Below are 14782 nucleotides of genomic sequence, written 5' to 3' on the forward strand. Positions count from 1 at the left end.
AATACGATTAAAATAATTTATTTAATTTAAAATAAAATTATTTATTTATTAAATAGCAGGAAGGCAGGTACGGTGGCTTAGTGGGTAGCACGTTCGGTCGGTCGGGGTTCGATTCCCGCCTCCGCCTTGTGTGTGTGGAGTTTGCATGTTCTCCCCGTGCCTCTGGGGTTTCCTCCGGGTACTCCGGTTTCCTCCCCTGGTCCAAAGACATGCATGGTAGGTTGATTGGCATCTCTGGAAAATTGTCCGTAGTGTGTGAGTGTGTGAGTGAATGAGAGTGTGTTTGTGTGTGTGTGTGTGTGTGTGTGTGTGTGTGCCCTGTGATGTGTTGGCACTCCGTCCAGGGTGTATCCTGCCTCGATGCCCGATGACGCCTGAGATAGGCACAGGCTCCCCGTGACCCGAGAAGTTCGGATAAGCGGTAGAAGATGAGTGAGTGAGAAATAGCAGGAATATGATAGCAAATGTATCACAAAAAAGAGAATAAAAGAATAACAAGCTTGTACTTTTTGTACTAGTCGTGAAGGTTCCGTGCGGAAATGTACTGGAAAAAAAACCAACTAAAGATTAACAAAATTTGTAATTGTTTACTAAAAGTTTTTTTTTTTACTAATTAATTAAACATAACACCTATGTTCCAACTCCCATAAACTCCAGTCTTTACTTTCGTATTTTATGTATTTAGGCCGTGCTTCACTATAAAATCACTTAACCACCACAACTGTCTGGGTTTCACGACCCCTCGTCTTGGACATGGCAGTGAAGATGAAATTCGCACCTGATCTGAGTTACCGCTATTGTTTACGGAGCTTTTAATCCTTAAGAAAATCATAGTTTGTCTTTCATCTTAATCATCTGGCACCATAAACTGTTGAAACCTTTAATTAAAGCACTCATTATTTCCTTATAGAATTGCTTCATGCTGATCTCCACCTTATGTTCTGCGTTTTCTCACAAACATCTACTGCGAAGGAGATGGAGCTGGAGACGGCGTCTTCTCCTCAGCCCCACACACGCTGTTTAAACAATACGCCGATGACCTCCGGAGTGCTCTAGCTCTTTACCCCCACCCCCCCACCCCCCGATGCGTCAAGACGTCAAGCTGAAGAAGAGTTGACAGAAAGATACCCAAAGATTCTGGATCTTATGGAATCCACTAGGTATGGTGAATCTCCCCCCACCCCAGGTATGGTGAACCCCCCCCCCAAAACACCCCACCCCAGGTATGGTGAATCTCTTTCACCCCAACTCCCCACCCCAGGTATGGTGAATCTCCCCCCCCCAAACCCCCCACCCCAGGTATGGTGGATCTTTCACAATTCTAAATGATCCAGGAGGTCCAGGTCTGCCACCGCTGGGCCTCTCGTCTTTCCAGCTTCGTTTCGTTTAATAAAAACATTTGTTTGTTTTTTTTTTATTAAAGGGAATTATTTCCAACATGGAATTATAATACAGTTGCACAAACAAACCGTCCAACTAATGATAAAATGTGTATCAGCTGTGCGTAGCGCAAGCGTTTTTCCTTTCTGAACAAGAGAGCTAGCCAGCTTGTTAGCGACGTCTTTCTTTCTTTCTTTCTTTCTTTCTTTCTTTCTTTCTTTCTTTCTTTCTTTCTTTCTTTCTTTCTTTGAAAAAAAATTGTTTTTCCCCCCACATTCTTGTTCAGAGCATCAGGTAACACCAATCAATCATACAGCTTCAGAAATATGAGCCAGACATATCGCTTTAGGTTAACTCAATCAAACCTTAACACCCCCCTCCCCCCATTACCCAAACGATTCATTTGTCTCACATTCGGAGATTTTTTTTTTAAATCATTTTATGCTATTTTTTTATTTGCTAATCCTTCCCATACACCACCTCCAACTTTTTCTTTACTGAAGGTGCTAATAATTCTGGTGTTTTCCACAGCGGCTAATTAAAATTTTCTGCCGTGTGTTTTATTTCTATGAACTCGGCCTTTCCTTGCGATCGAAAGTCCTGTCTGTCTGAAACAACGAGTGACTTACTTTTTTTTTTATCTCATATTTATACAACTGAGCGTTAAGGGCCTTGCTCAGGGGCCCAGCAGTGGGAACCTGGTGGACGTAGGAATCGAACTCACAACCTTCCGATTGGTAGCCCAACACCTACCATGTCCCTAACAGTGTGAATAAAGACAAGGCATTGGTTTGGACAGGGTGCTTGTGTCTTGCTCATGACTTAATGGAAAACAACTGAGGAAATAGTTGAAGCGTTAAAACCACATTTCACTTCTGGACATGAGACTTTGGCTTCGCAGATTTGGGCTTGTTCATGTCTGCTTTTGTGAGAAAACTCTCCAAAGCCCCTTGGGGATTAATAAAGAATGTGCACTAAACTGCAAATGTTTTTTGCACCCCTTTCGTAAGAGATCTTCAGATATACTCTTGTAGAAACTGCGTCAGGATAATAAACCTTGACAATCGGTGGGACCGAAAGACCAAGACCTTCAGTACATGGTGGAAACGAGGGTTGCTAGGATCATGCTTCGTGATCGTGCGAGGAGGCTCGACAGACTGAAAAAGCCTTTTGGTAGAGCCACTTCCCTTCGGCTCTATCAGATACGTCCTTCTGGACTAGCTTGACCCCTGCTTGACCAAACCCCACTGGCCTGATTATATCTCATAGCTGTTTTGAATATCTGGAGATCCCCAGAAAGATCTGAAGTCTATGGCTGTTTGGGATGATCATCTCAGCATGATTGCAATGAAGCCATCAAGATACCGGAAAAGTGAGACGCTTCACCCTGAAAGTTTTTACTTCAACTTTCTGCATGTCTTCGAAGTTCTAAAACATTTGGAATCTCTAGAAAAAAAGAGGAAACTACATATGTTCATTGAAATGCATCCAAACATCTGTGAACGTGTGCATCTTTTTGTGTTTCAGTGCTGGGATGAGTTAGTCAGGCAGGAGGAACCTTTTTATCGAGAACACTGATTTAATCCTCTAAACAGGGTTGCCAGATCTCAGAAAAATGTCTGTTATAATAACCTATCAAAAAAAGAATCTTTTCTTTCTGATGCGTATCTTCAGTCAAACGTGGCCCAGTATGGCCATTTCCACTTCATTAACCCCCCCGCTTTCCCCTTCTCCCAATCTTTGCAGTTTTTTATTAGCATTTACTTGGCAACACATTCTCACGGCATGATGCTGCTGTTTCCACTCTCATTACGGTGCTCGAGTACATCATTTATATAGCTATAATTTATACAGCATGTTGATCTTTACAAAACTTTGCTGCATTTATTTTTTTTACTGTTACATAGTAGTTAAACAAGCCAGATGGTAAAAAAATTGAAACGTTCCCTCCAGAAAGTAACGCTTTGTTGCACCAAATCCTGTGCAGCAATGTCTGAGACAGCGACCCTTCTGATTCAATAAACCTGTGGAGATATCAGTGTATCACAGTTTACTAAGCTGTTGGTAAATCTAGCCAAGTAAGCTATATTAGCCGAGCTAGCCAGATGTCACTGTGATTGGGATCAGGTTGTCTGTTGGGTTGAAGATACCTGCAGCCTGAGATCTGGTCAGCTTTGTTCAGAAACAGCATGGAAACCATTTACAGGATTTGGCAGTTGCCTTTATCCAGACCGACTTCTGTAGGTCTTATGTTATAGGCTTAAGGACCTTGCGCAAGAACCCAAAGGTAGCTTGGACCTCCTAACCGCTGAGCTACAGTACAATGTCTACTTGAATCATATCCTTAGTATTTTCTATTTTACATGACATGGAGACTTGAATTGTTTAGTGATCGTTGTGCCGTGTAACGGATGGCTAACAGAGACGAAGGTTATGGGTTTCTGTACCATGATGGGTAGATGCTAATCTTCAGAGTTAGCTGAGTCCTGCTGAGCTGTCAGTAAAACCATAGATCGAAAAGACGAACAGCGGCTCCGGTTTTCTCAAAGGTGACCCGACAGTCACTCTGGGGTTCAAAGGAAAAGTTTATCTGCCCTTGGGATGTTGAGGGGGTGTGAGGGGGGTGGTGGTGAAGATTGATTGAGAGAAGACAGTGATCGTTGGGAGATATTATATAAACATGAGTTTTACCCGGAAACATTGCGAATTTATGATGATGACTGACGTCCCTTCGAGCGCCGCGAACTTCAAGTATTTACAAATACAAGACTAGGAGTGATTTATTCATAGAAAAGATCCCAATAAATTAAATTCGATTATTTATTTATTTCCACACAAATGTTTCTACAAATAAATGTTTATATCTTTTCCCCCCCCGAGATGCCCCGAGTGCTTGTTCGTGACCATCTTAAAAAAGGGGTTATCTTCAACCATTGAAGAAGAATATACTGGAATGCAAGAGCTGTTATTTTCTCGCAGCTGGTTTTAAAGACCAAGGATTTCCTTTTTAGGGTTAGGCTTGGTGTCTAATAAGTTTTACTTTATTAGGTTATTTTTATTCTTGGAAGATGCCTTTGCTTTATTGTGTGTTTGCTGCATTGCTTTGATAGAGTCATGAAATACAGTACATCGAGATGTCAAAGAAGTTTGTTTAAACTCCTCAATCGCCAAAGGACAGCATTCCTTAAAAAGTCCCTGACAGCATTCCTGTCTAAACTCCCTTGAGGCTTTCCTGTCTCTAATGCCCTTTTTCCACCGAGGCAGTTTGAGTGCTGGTTCGGGGCCTATTTTAAGAACCGGTTCGTTCTTTTCTCGACAGCCAAAGCACCGAGCCTGAACCAGGAAAAGTGGTTCTTAAGTAGCACCAAAACATTGCCGGTCTAGACTTAAGAGTTAGGAGCTGTGGGCGGGGCTGCGGGCGGGGCTACTGTTAGCGCATTTAAGTATACTAATGTTTAATACACTTTTACTTTACCGCGATATGATACATTATCAGCACACATGATAGTAGGTAGCTACATGCTAAGGCTACATTTTTTCTTTTAGATAAAATAACGTTATGTACTTTATCGATTACAACCTCCTTTTATACAGATTACACGGAGCCGCACGTACACGTTTTATTCGCCGCGTTTGGATGCCAATGTACAGTAGGTTCACAAAGCCATGAGCATTAACAGTAAAGCAACATCCGCCATTGTTTTTGATGTTTGTGTTTGCCGCTGCTGCGCTAACGACGTATACGGTGACGTCGTCAGACTCGGTGCTGTGATGGCTCTCTAGCCGGTGGAAAGGCAAACCGGTTCTTAGAAGGTTCGCCAGTGGAACCAACTTTGAACCAGCACTAGCGCTAGCTCTGAACCAGCACCCGGTTCTTTTTGGTGGTAAAGGGGTATAGTAGTTCCTTAAAAATATCCCTAAAAAGATCTTGACAGCATTTAGATAATCTGACATGGTCAGTTTTAAAGGAGACTTAAACCGGTTTAATCATTTACACAGCTGTGTCTTAACCTGTGTCCTGTCTGTCACAGCAAAATAAATGTTTTGAGAGCAAATGTGATTGGTCCTTCCTCAAGGGAACAAAAACAAGCCGACGATCTTTAAAGAGTCCGACGGAATGACGGGGGACTTGAGGAATGACCGAGGGAGGAAACAATTCATCGGTTCTCTGTTTCAGCATGCAGTGGGGGATTTTCTAACAGCGGCATCAACAAAGGAAATTTCTCTATTCCGTTCGTCTGGGCGTGATACCGCTTCCCTCTGTGCTTGTTTCTCAGACGCTCGGTTCAGCCGTTGTGTCTGACATGTTCTGGACTCCTTCCTGCATGTAGACGTTATCTCCCGTTTGACCACTGCTGCAAAATACAGTCCAGAAAATCTGGAATCTTCATCCGAACCTCATGTGATTTCGGTTTGTAGTCCAACTTCTGGGTGGCATTGATGAGGCAATTTTTAATATATTACAATTTTGAATGTCTTCAAAACAAAATAGTTTCTGTAATTAGTTACATCGTAGCAGCTATAAACTTTTTTTTTCCACAAATAAAGCAGATTTTGAGAATAAAAGAGAGGGGGGGAAAAAAGTAAAAACCCCTCTCTTCTGAAGACTATTTGCGTCTTTACACCCGGTGACTTCGTCTGTCGTCTCTGATCCGATAGCTATCTGATTTGTTAAAACTGTCCCGTTTACATCAGGCCACATAAACGTTTCTCGGCGAATCGGATATCGATCCGATCTTTCTGCTCCCGCCCAAAATGCTAATAAATTTTACCTCATTTACCTCATTCCAATTGAAAAGGAACACGCTTTGGTGTGTGCGGTTTTCAGAACGCGATCAAAAAGAGGAGGAAAAAACTCGTTACGACGTTTATGCTACAAAAAGCAGCGTTTACTTAACAGTGATGCGCGACTCGTGAGTCACCTACGAGTGACGTACTTCCGTTTGGGAGGAGTATAGCGCTGACGTATGTGGCGCGAACAACCACATTCGTTTACACCTGTCCGGTTTCATCTGAAACGCGTCCCAGACCTCCTCCTGAAGGGGTTTGTACCATCGGATTTACAGTACAGACCAAAAGTTTGGACACACCTTCCAAAAGTTTAGACACACCACCTTTTCAACAGGACAATGACCCCAAACACACCTCCAGGCTGTGTAAGGGCTATTTGACCATGAAGGAGAGTGATGGGGTGCTGCACCAGATGACCCCGCCTCCACAGTCACCGGACCTGAACCCGATCGAGACGGTTTGGGGTGAGCTGGACCTCAGAGTGAAGGCAAAAGGGCCAACAAGTGCTAAGCATCTCTGGGAACTCCTTCAAGACTGTTGGAAGACCATTTCAGGTGACGACCTCTTGAAGCTCATCAAGAGAATGCCAAGAGTGTAAAAGCAAAGCAGTAATCAGAGCAAAAGGTGGCGACTTTGAAGAACCTAGAATATGACATATTTTCAGTCGTTTCACACTTTTTTGTTATGTACGTATATAATTCCACACGTGTTCATTCATAGTTTTGATGCCTTCATCATTGAAGTGAATCTACAATTTTCATAGTCATGAAAATAAAGAAAACTCTTTGAATGAGAAGGGGTGTCCAAACTTTTGGTCTGTACTGTACATAATATTCGTCTCGAAAATGTTTCGGAGGGCATTTAGACCTGGTCTTTTTACCATCGGGTAGCTATCGGATCACAGAAAACACAGGAAGTGACCAGGTGTAAAAAGCCCCTACGGTATGTGACTATACAAACCAATGACATTGGAGACTCCTCCCATACACCGCATCATTTCCAAGTGTGTGGAAGCTGTTACCATAGAAACGATAAGGTATCGAACGAGCGCATTAATATTAATGTGAGAAGACTCAGAGGCTCGAGTAAATAACACAGGCCCTCTTCTCCAACCTCGTCACTGGGATGTCATCTGTCTTCCATTTCTGTCAGGATGCGTTTGAGATCGAGGAAAAAAAAAAGTCACAGGAAGACAGCAGATTTGTCTCAGACTTTAGGACATGTGACGTTGCACAACACGAGCTTCTTCCGTTCGCCGTGTGGGACACGAGCACAGCTTCCACAGAACGTCAGCTGTGAGTCGTGTGTCTCACAATGAGCAGAGGAACTGACTCGAGATGAAACCGAACACCAATCCATTAAAGAAATATATTATAGAAATATAAAGCAGAGACTAGAGATGTCCAGGAGGACTTGGGATCGTTGTGACACTGCTGGCTTTTTTTTTTAATTTAATAGTTCATCCATTAAATAATAAAATAATTTGATGCAACAGTTTATTTATTCATCAGAATACAGGTTCGAATATCTTAAGCGCTTATCGGTCACACGGTTGGAACTGTGTGAAAGCACCTAATTTTATCCAGGTGTTACGATCCAGTATGTCTGCTATATACGACTTATTACACATCTATTATCACCTTTTGAGAGCCTGGATAAAAAAAATCTGAATCCCTGAAAATTACTTCCAATAAATCCGAACCGAATTTCACTACTGGGAAATTTCAACAAAAGTTCTCTGGAGCCGCACCGGGACAATAAACCCCATTGTTCTGAAAGATCGTCCATCATTCGGTAACGTCACAGCGACCGGTTGATTTATGTTTAGGATTATAAATGAAAATGGCAGCCTGTCTAAACCATGGGAACTTTTTTTTTTCCATAACAGAAATGTGTATCGAAAGAATAAAAACATCGTCGTCGTTTTATTCGTAGTTTTAGCGATCCGGAACGGGACTGCTGGCATGTTTTTGTGTGCAGAATAATTTCTCCGAGAATAATTAAAAGAAATCAAAAATCATGCCGTCTGTATTTTCTATCCCGTTTTTTGTTTTTTTTTACACCTTGTGTTTTGAAGGTGGTTCTTTGCTACAAACATCTGGCAACCCGATCTACGTCGTCAATACTGCTGCTGTCGCTGTACCTTAAATACTGTAACGGCCAGTTTGAATGCACTTCAATTTTTTTAAATTCCTGTATGTATTTTTTTCAAACACAGTCCTTACACAGTCCAGACTGAAAAGGATTGGAATTCATTCATTCATTCATTTTCTACCGCTTTATCCGAACTTCTCGGGTCACGGGGAGCCTCATCGGCATCTCAGGCGTCATCGGGCATCGAGGCAGGATACACCCTGGACGGAGTGCCAACCCATCGCAGGGCACACACACACACACTCATTCACACACACACTCACACACTACGGACAATTTCCCAGAGATGCCAATCAACCTACCATGCATGTCTTTGGACCGGGGGAGGAAACCGGAGTACCCAGAGGAAACCCCCGAGGCACGGGGAGAACATGTAAACTCCACACACACAAGGCGGAGGCGGGAATCGAACCCTCGACCCTGTAGGTGTGAGGCAGACATGCTAACCGCTAAGCCATTGGAATTATTTATTAAATATTTCATGGGCAAGTTTAATAAATTCCTCATTGGCATATTTCTATCAAAACATGTCCAGGAGGTTGAGTGGAAAATGACCTAGAGTGGTTTTTCTCATTCTCCCGAACTAAACGTTTTTTTGTAGCACGAGTGAAAATCTGTTCAGTGTTCAACAATAAAACGACAGTAAACGAGTCGGGCACCGAGTCAAACCTTTCACCATGAGCAGTTAGGGTTTTATTGTGACTCGCTGATATTTGATACTTGTTATTAGACTGCAACATTTTCAGTCTCTGGTAGAAACACTGAGGAGAAACAAACTAATTCCTGAAGTAAATGTACGTCCGCCAGAGCAGATGGTAGATACAGTAGATACGGCTATGTTATATTTATGTATTTGTATGCAGTATTTATGACTGAAGGGGGGACACGGTGGCTTAGTGGTTAGCACGTTCGCCTCACACCTCCAGGGTCGGGGGTTCGATTCCCACCTCCGCCTCGTGTGTGTGGAGTTTGCATGTTCTCCCCGTGCCTCAGGGGTTTCCTCCGGGTACTCCGGTTTCCTCCCCCGGTCCAAAGACATGCATGGTAGGTTGATTGGCATCTCTGGAAAATTGTCCGTAGTGTGTGTGCCCTGTGTGACACTCCGACCAGGGTGTATCCTGCCTCGATGCCCGATGACACAGGATCCCCGTGACCCGAGAAGTTCGGATAAGCGGTAGGAAATGAATGAGAGGGTGGGTTAAGACTGCATGGACTATGTAGCGTTGGCTTCCACTGGCTTCCTGTGTTTATTGGCATCCATAAGCTTTTATGGCTGATTCAAGTCAAGTCAAGTCACCTTTATTGTCACATCACCACAGCACATGTGCCATGGTGAGTGAAATTCTTGGGAGCGAGCTCCAGAAATTGCAGAACCATTTACATACAGTAGTTAAGAAACAGAAATTAGAACAATTTACAAACAGGTTAAAAAAATGTGCAAAATGTGGAAAAGATGCAATGTACATAGTCATAATCATACATAGTCAGTACACACAATGTACTACCAGACATATTTACAGTGCACTTCACATTATATACAGTATGAATTATATATATGTGTGTATATATATGTATGTATGTATAAGTATAAATATAAATAATATAAGTATTATATACATAATAATAATATATATATATATATATGTAACATGTTAAGGTGCAACAATGAAGATTCCAATGAAATCCGATGTGTTTTAACGAGAGGAAAGGTTATCACTAATTGCAGGCTTTTAAAAAAAAACAAAAAAAACAACGCTTGTTCTCTGACCCTCGCTTCCTGTCCCGGATGCCATCATTACAAACGCTTATTTCCGTCCAGAGTCACGTTAATTTCTCACCAACGTCTCGTATCGATGACGGGAGATTCGGAGCGCTGCGTAAAGTTTTACATTTACATTTACAGCATGTGACAGACGCCCTTATCCAGAGCGACGTACATAAGTGCTTAAATCTCTAACATTGAATACATTAATGCTGCTCACTAGGTTACATACTTAAGATACCATGAGTTTAAAACATTTGTTCAAAGTTACAATGAAAAAGTGTCAAAGGTTTTTTTTTTAATGCAAAAGATAAGGAAAGAAGTGCTAGTTGAAGTGTTTCCTGAATAAGTAGGTCTTCAACCGCCGCTTGCAAATAGCCAGTGACTCAGCTGTCCGGACCTCTAGGGGAAGTTCGCTCCACCACCTTGGTGCCAGAACAGAGAAGAGTCTTGTAGTATACTTGCCTCTGACCCTGAGAGATGGTGGGACCAGTCGAGCAGTGCTGTAGCTCTGAGGGTGTGTAGTGCAGTGCGAGGAGTGATGAGGGCTTTGAGGTAAGAGGGAGCTGGTCTGTTTTTGGCTTTGTAGGCCAGCATCACTGTTTTGAATCGGATGCGTGCAGCTACCGGAAGCCGGTGGAGGGATCGCAGCAGTTCTGTTCTTTTTCCTCGTCTTCTTGCTCTTCTTCTTGTTCTGTTTTTGTTCCCCTTCTTCTTCTAGCTCTTCTTCTTCCTCTTCTTCTTCTTCCTCTTCTTCTTGCTCTTCATGCTCTTCTTCTTTTTTTGTTTTTGTTTTTGTTCTTCTTGTTCTTCTTGTTTTTCTTGTTCTTGTTCTTCTTCTTCTTCTTCTTCTTCTTCTGCTTGCTTGCTTGCTTGCTTGCTTGCTCTTGGCAGGTTGAAGACAAGCCAGCCAGCTGCATTTTGCAAAGTTTTCTCCAACACATCGCAAAGATTCTTGACGGGGTTCAAATCTGGACTCTGTAGAAGTCAGTCCATGTGTGAAAATGACGTCTCATGCAACCAGATCGACTTGCTCACGATTTGAACGACAATCCTGATCATTCAGCGCTTTCACGTACGCCAACTCACCTCCCTGACTCACTGAACCAACCCCAGGTCACAACACTGGGTTTTGTTTTGATGCTAAAAGATAGAGTAGGGAATAAAAACTCCATGTCATGGTGTTCTTTAAAAAAAGGGTGAACAACATGGTGATGGGAAGCAGCTGAAGCAGAGAATGAATTACACTCCGTTCAGTTACATTTAATATCATAATAATAATATATTCATTCGTTCATTCATTTCCTACCGCTTATCCGAACTTCTCGGGTCACGGGGAGCCTGTGCCTATCTCAGGTGTCATCGGGCATCGAGGCAGGATACACCCTGGACGGAGTGCCAACCCATCACAGGGCACACACACACTCTCATTCACACACACACTCATACACTACGGACAATTTTCCAGAGATGCCAATCAACCTACCATGCATGTCTTTGGACCGGGGGAGGAAACCGGAGTACCCGGAGGAAACCCCCGAGGCACGGGGAGAACATGCAAACTCCACACACACAAGGCGGAGGCGGGAATCGAACTCCCGACCCTGGAGGTGTGAGGCGAACGTGCTAACCACTAAGCCACCGTGCCCACTTAATAAAAAAGAAAAAAAAACTAAAGCCATCAGAGCTGCTATTGGAGAAATTGAATCAACACATTCTGACCAATCAGAGCAGAGAATTGAAGTGTTTATGCTGTGAGCCTAATGTGGCTGACTCAGATGGTCACGATGCTTTATCTCAGAACAATTATAAACAATAGCTGTTTTGTTTCTGTTCTCGGAGCCAGTTCTGTAACTATATACTCATGATTGCAATACAAGAAAGAATTTAAAAAAGTTGCAAACAGCCTGAGAACTTGGCTTAAGTGAAAGCAACAGATCCCTTTGGTGCTACAAGTTGGAACAATGTTGTTTACAGCTTACGGTAGCTAATGTCCTCAGGGCAAAGGGAGAGACACAGAGACCGACAGAGAGAGACAGAGACACACAGACAGACACACACACAGACAGACACACACACAGACAGACACACACACAGACAGACACACAGACAGACAGACAGACAGACACACACACACACAGACACAGACACACAGACAGACACACACAGACAGACACACACAGACAGACAGACACACACAGACAGACAGACGGACACACACACAGACAGACACACAGACAGACAGACACACACACACAGACAGACAGACACACACAGACAGACACACACGCACACACAGACATAAGGCAGACACAGACAGACAGACAGACAGACACACAGAGACAGGCACAGACAGACACAGACATAAGGCAGACACACAGACAGACACAGACACATAGACACACAGACAAACACACACAGACAGACACAGACAGACAGACACACACACACACACACACACACGCACACACAGACATAAGGCAGACACAGACAGACAGACACACAGAGACAGGCACAGACAGACACAGACAAGGCAGACACACAGACACAGACACACACAGACAGAGACAGACAGACACAGACATAAGGCAGACACACAGACACAGACACACACAGACAGAGACAGACAGACACAGACATAAGGCAGACACACAGAGACAGACACAGTCACACAGAGACAGACACAGACACACAGAGACAGACACAGTCAGACAGACAGACACACACACACACACACACACACAGACACAGACATAAGGCAGACACACACACACAGACAGACAGACCCACACACACACACAGACACAGACATAAGGCAGACACACACACACACAGACAGACAGACACACACGCACAGAAATAAGGCAGACACACACACACGCACACAGACACAGACATAAGGCAGACACACACACACAGACACAGACATAAGGCAGACACACACACACAGACACAGACATAAGGCAGACACACACACACACACAGACACAGACATAAGGCAGACACACACACACACAGACACAGACATAAGGCAGACACACACACACAGACACAGACATAAGGCAGACACACACACACACACACAGACATAAGGCAGACACACACACACACACACACACACAGACACAGACATAAGGCAGACACACACACACACACACACACACACAGACATAAGGCAGACACACACACACACACACACACACACACACACAGACACAGACATAAGGCACACACACACACACACACACACACACACACACACACACACACACACACACACACACACACACACACACACACACACACACACACACACACACACACAGACATAAGGCAGACACACACAGACAGAAACACACACATTGGGGAAATTGGTGTAATTCTGTAGTATCATAGCAACATGTCAGATTTTACTGTACTGTACTTTCACCACACCAACATCAGTAAATGATCAGATATCCTGATGTACGGCATCATGTTAAAGCTTCTCCCAGAAAGAACGAGACCAGACATCTTAACATCCAGGTTTTACTTGATGACCGAAAGTCTTCACACCTCACTCCACAGTGATGTTTGTGTAAAGGTGTTTGTTCATCTACAGTACAAAGCAGCTCAGATTTCTCTTCAACACTAAAATTCAGTGTAAGATCATCAACAGAAGGACAAACACACGTCTAAAACACACCGAAGTCCCGACTCACTTCAGATCAGACTCGCAGACACGACATCAGACGTTTCTTTACTCTGATTATAAACAGAAGGCCATTTCACCGGCGTAAGGCTTAAACAAATTCCTCGTGTGTTAGATAAACTCTCACCGATTATCATCCGTTCACTCGTTAATTGTTCCCTTTGTTTTCTCCCTTCGATTAAACTGTCAGCGACGAGTAAGGAGGAAGAGTTCAGGACTCCGCCTTCTAGACTTCCTGTATATCTTGGAAGAGTATTTACAGTGGGATGATATTAAGATGGTGAAATGTAATATCTATCAATAACTCTCAATATCTATCAATCACTCACACACACACACTCGCACACACTCGCTTAAACACAGATAGACAGCTGATTATTTTAGGAGTTTCATGACGCTAACTCTACCGACGTCATGCCGTGTTTCGTCTGTGCACAAAAAAATGCCCCCCCCCAAAAGCTTTAAATAAACAAACAAATAAACAAACAAACAAACAAAAAGTGTAAACCTTCAGTTGTGTCATTTGTCCTTTTGTCCTTGTGATTGAAAAAAAAAAAGCGTTATCGCTAAAACGTTATCTCCGGCGTCTGTACTAAGAAGAAGTCGTCAGTAGGCGATCCTATGACTGGTTGTCATAGTAACAATGTTACGTGCCACATTCCAATTTTGACAAAAAAAAATCGGTTTTCTTGCGGCTAAAACGAAACGTTCCTGATGGAGATTTGGGGTTCGTGTATAAACCACAGCAGTGTTTATGTACATCCTGTGATACGAGATGGAGGACGAGTACAAAGGGACCATTGGTCAATTCCTTCGCTTCCATCGGTCACTCTGTATTTGCATAAATTTCAACTTTTCTCGATTTTGTCGTGTCTAGTCAGGACGCCTCAGCTTCCATTCGAGCGTTTACAAACCGCTCTCGTGCTCTTATCACGACTGTTGGTGGTGCTGTTGCACTCTGGAGAGAAAGGAAAGAAAAAAAAAAGTAAGAAAGTAAAAAAAAA

The sequence above is a fragment of the Tachysurus fulvidraco genome, chromosome 17 (genome assembly GCF_022655615.1).
Source record: "Tachysurus fulvidraco isolate hzauxx_2018 chromosome 17, HZAU_PFXX_2.0, whole genome shotgun sequence".
In the NCBI taxonomy this organism is placed as follows: Eukaryota; Metazoa; Chordata; class Actinopteri; order Siluriformes; family Bagridae; genus Tachysurus; species Tachysurus fulvidraco.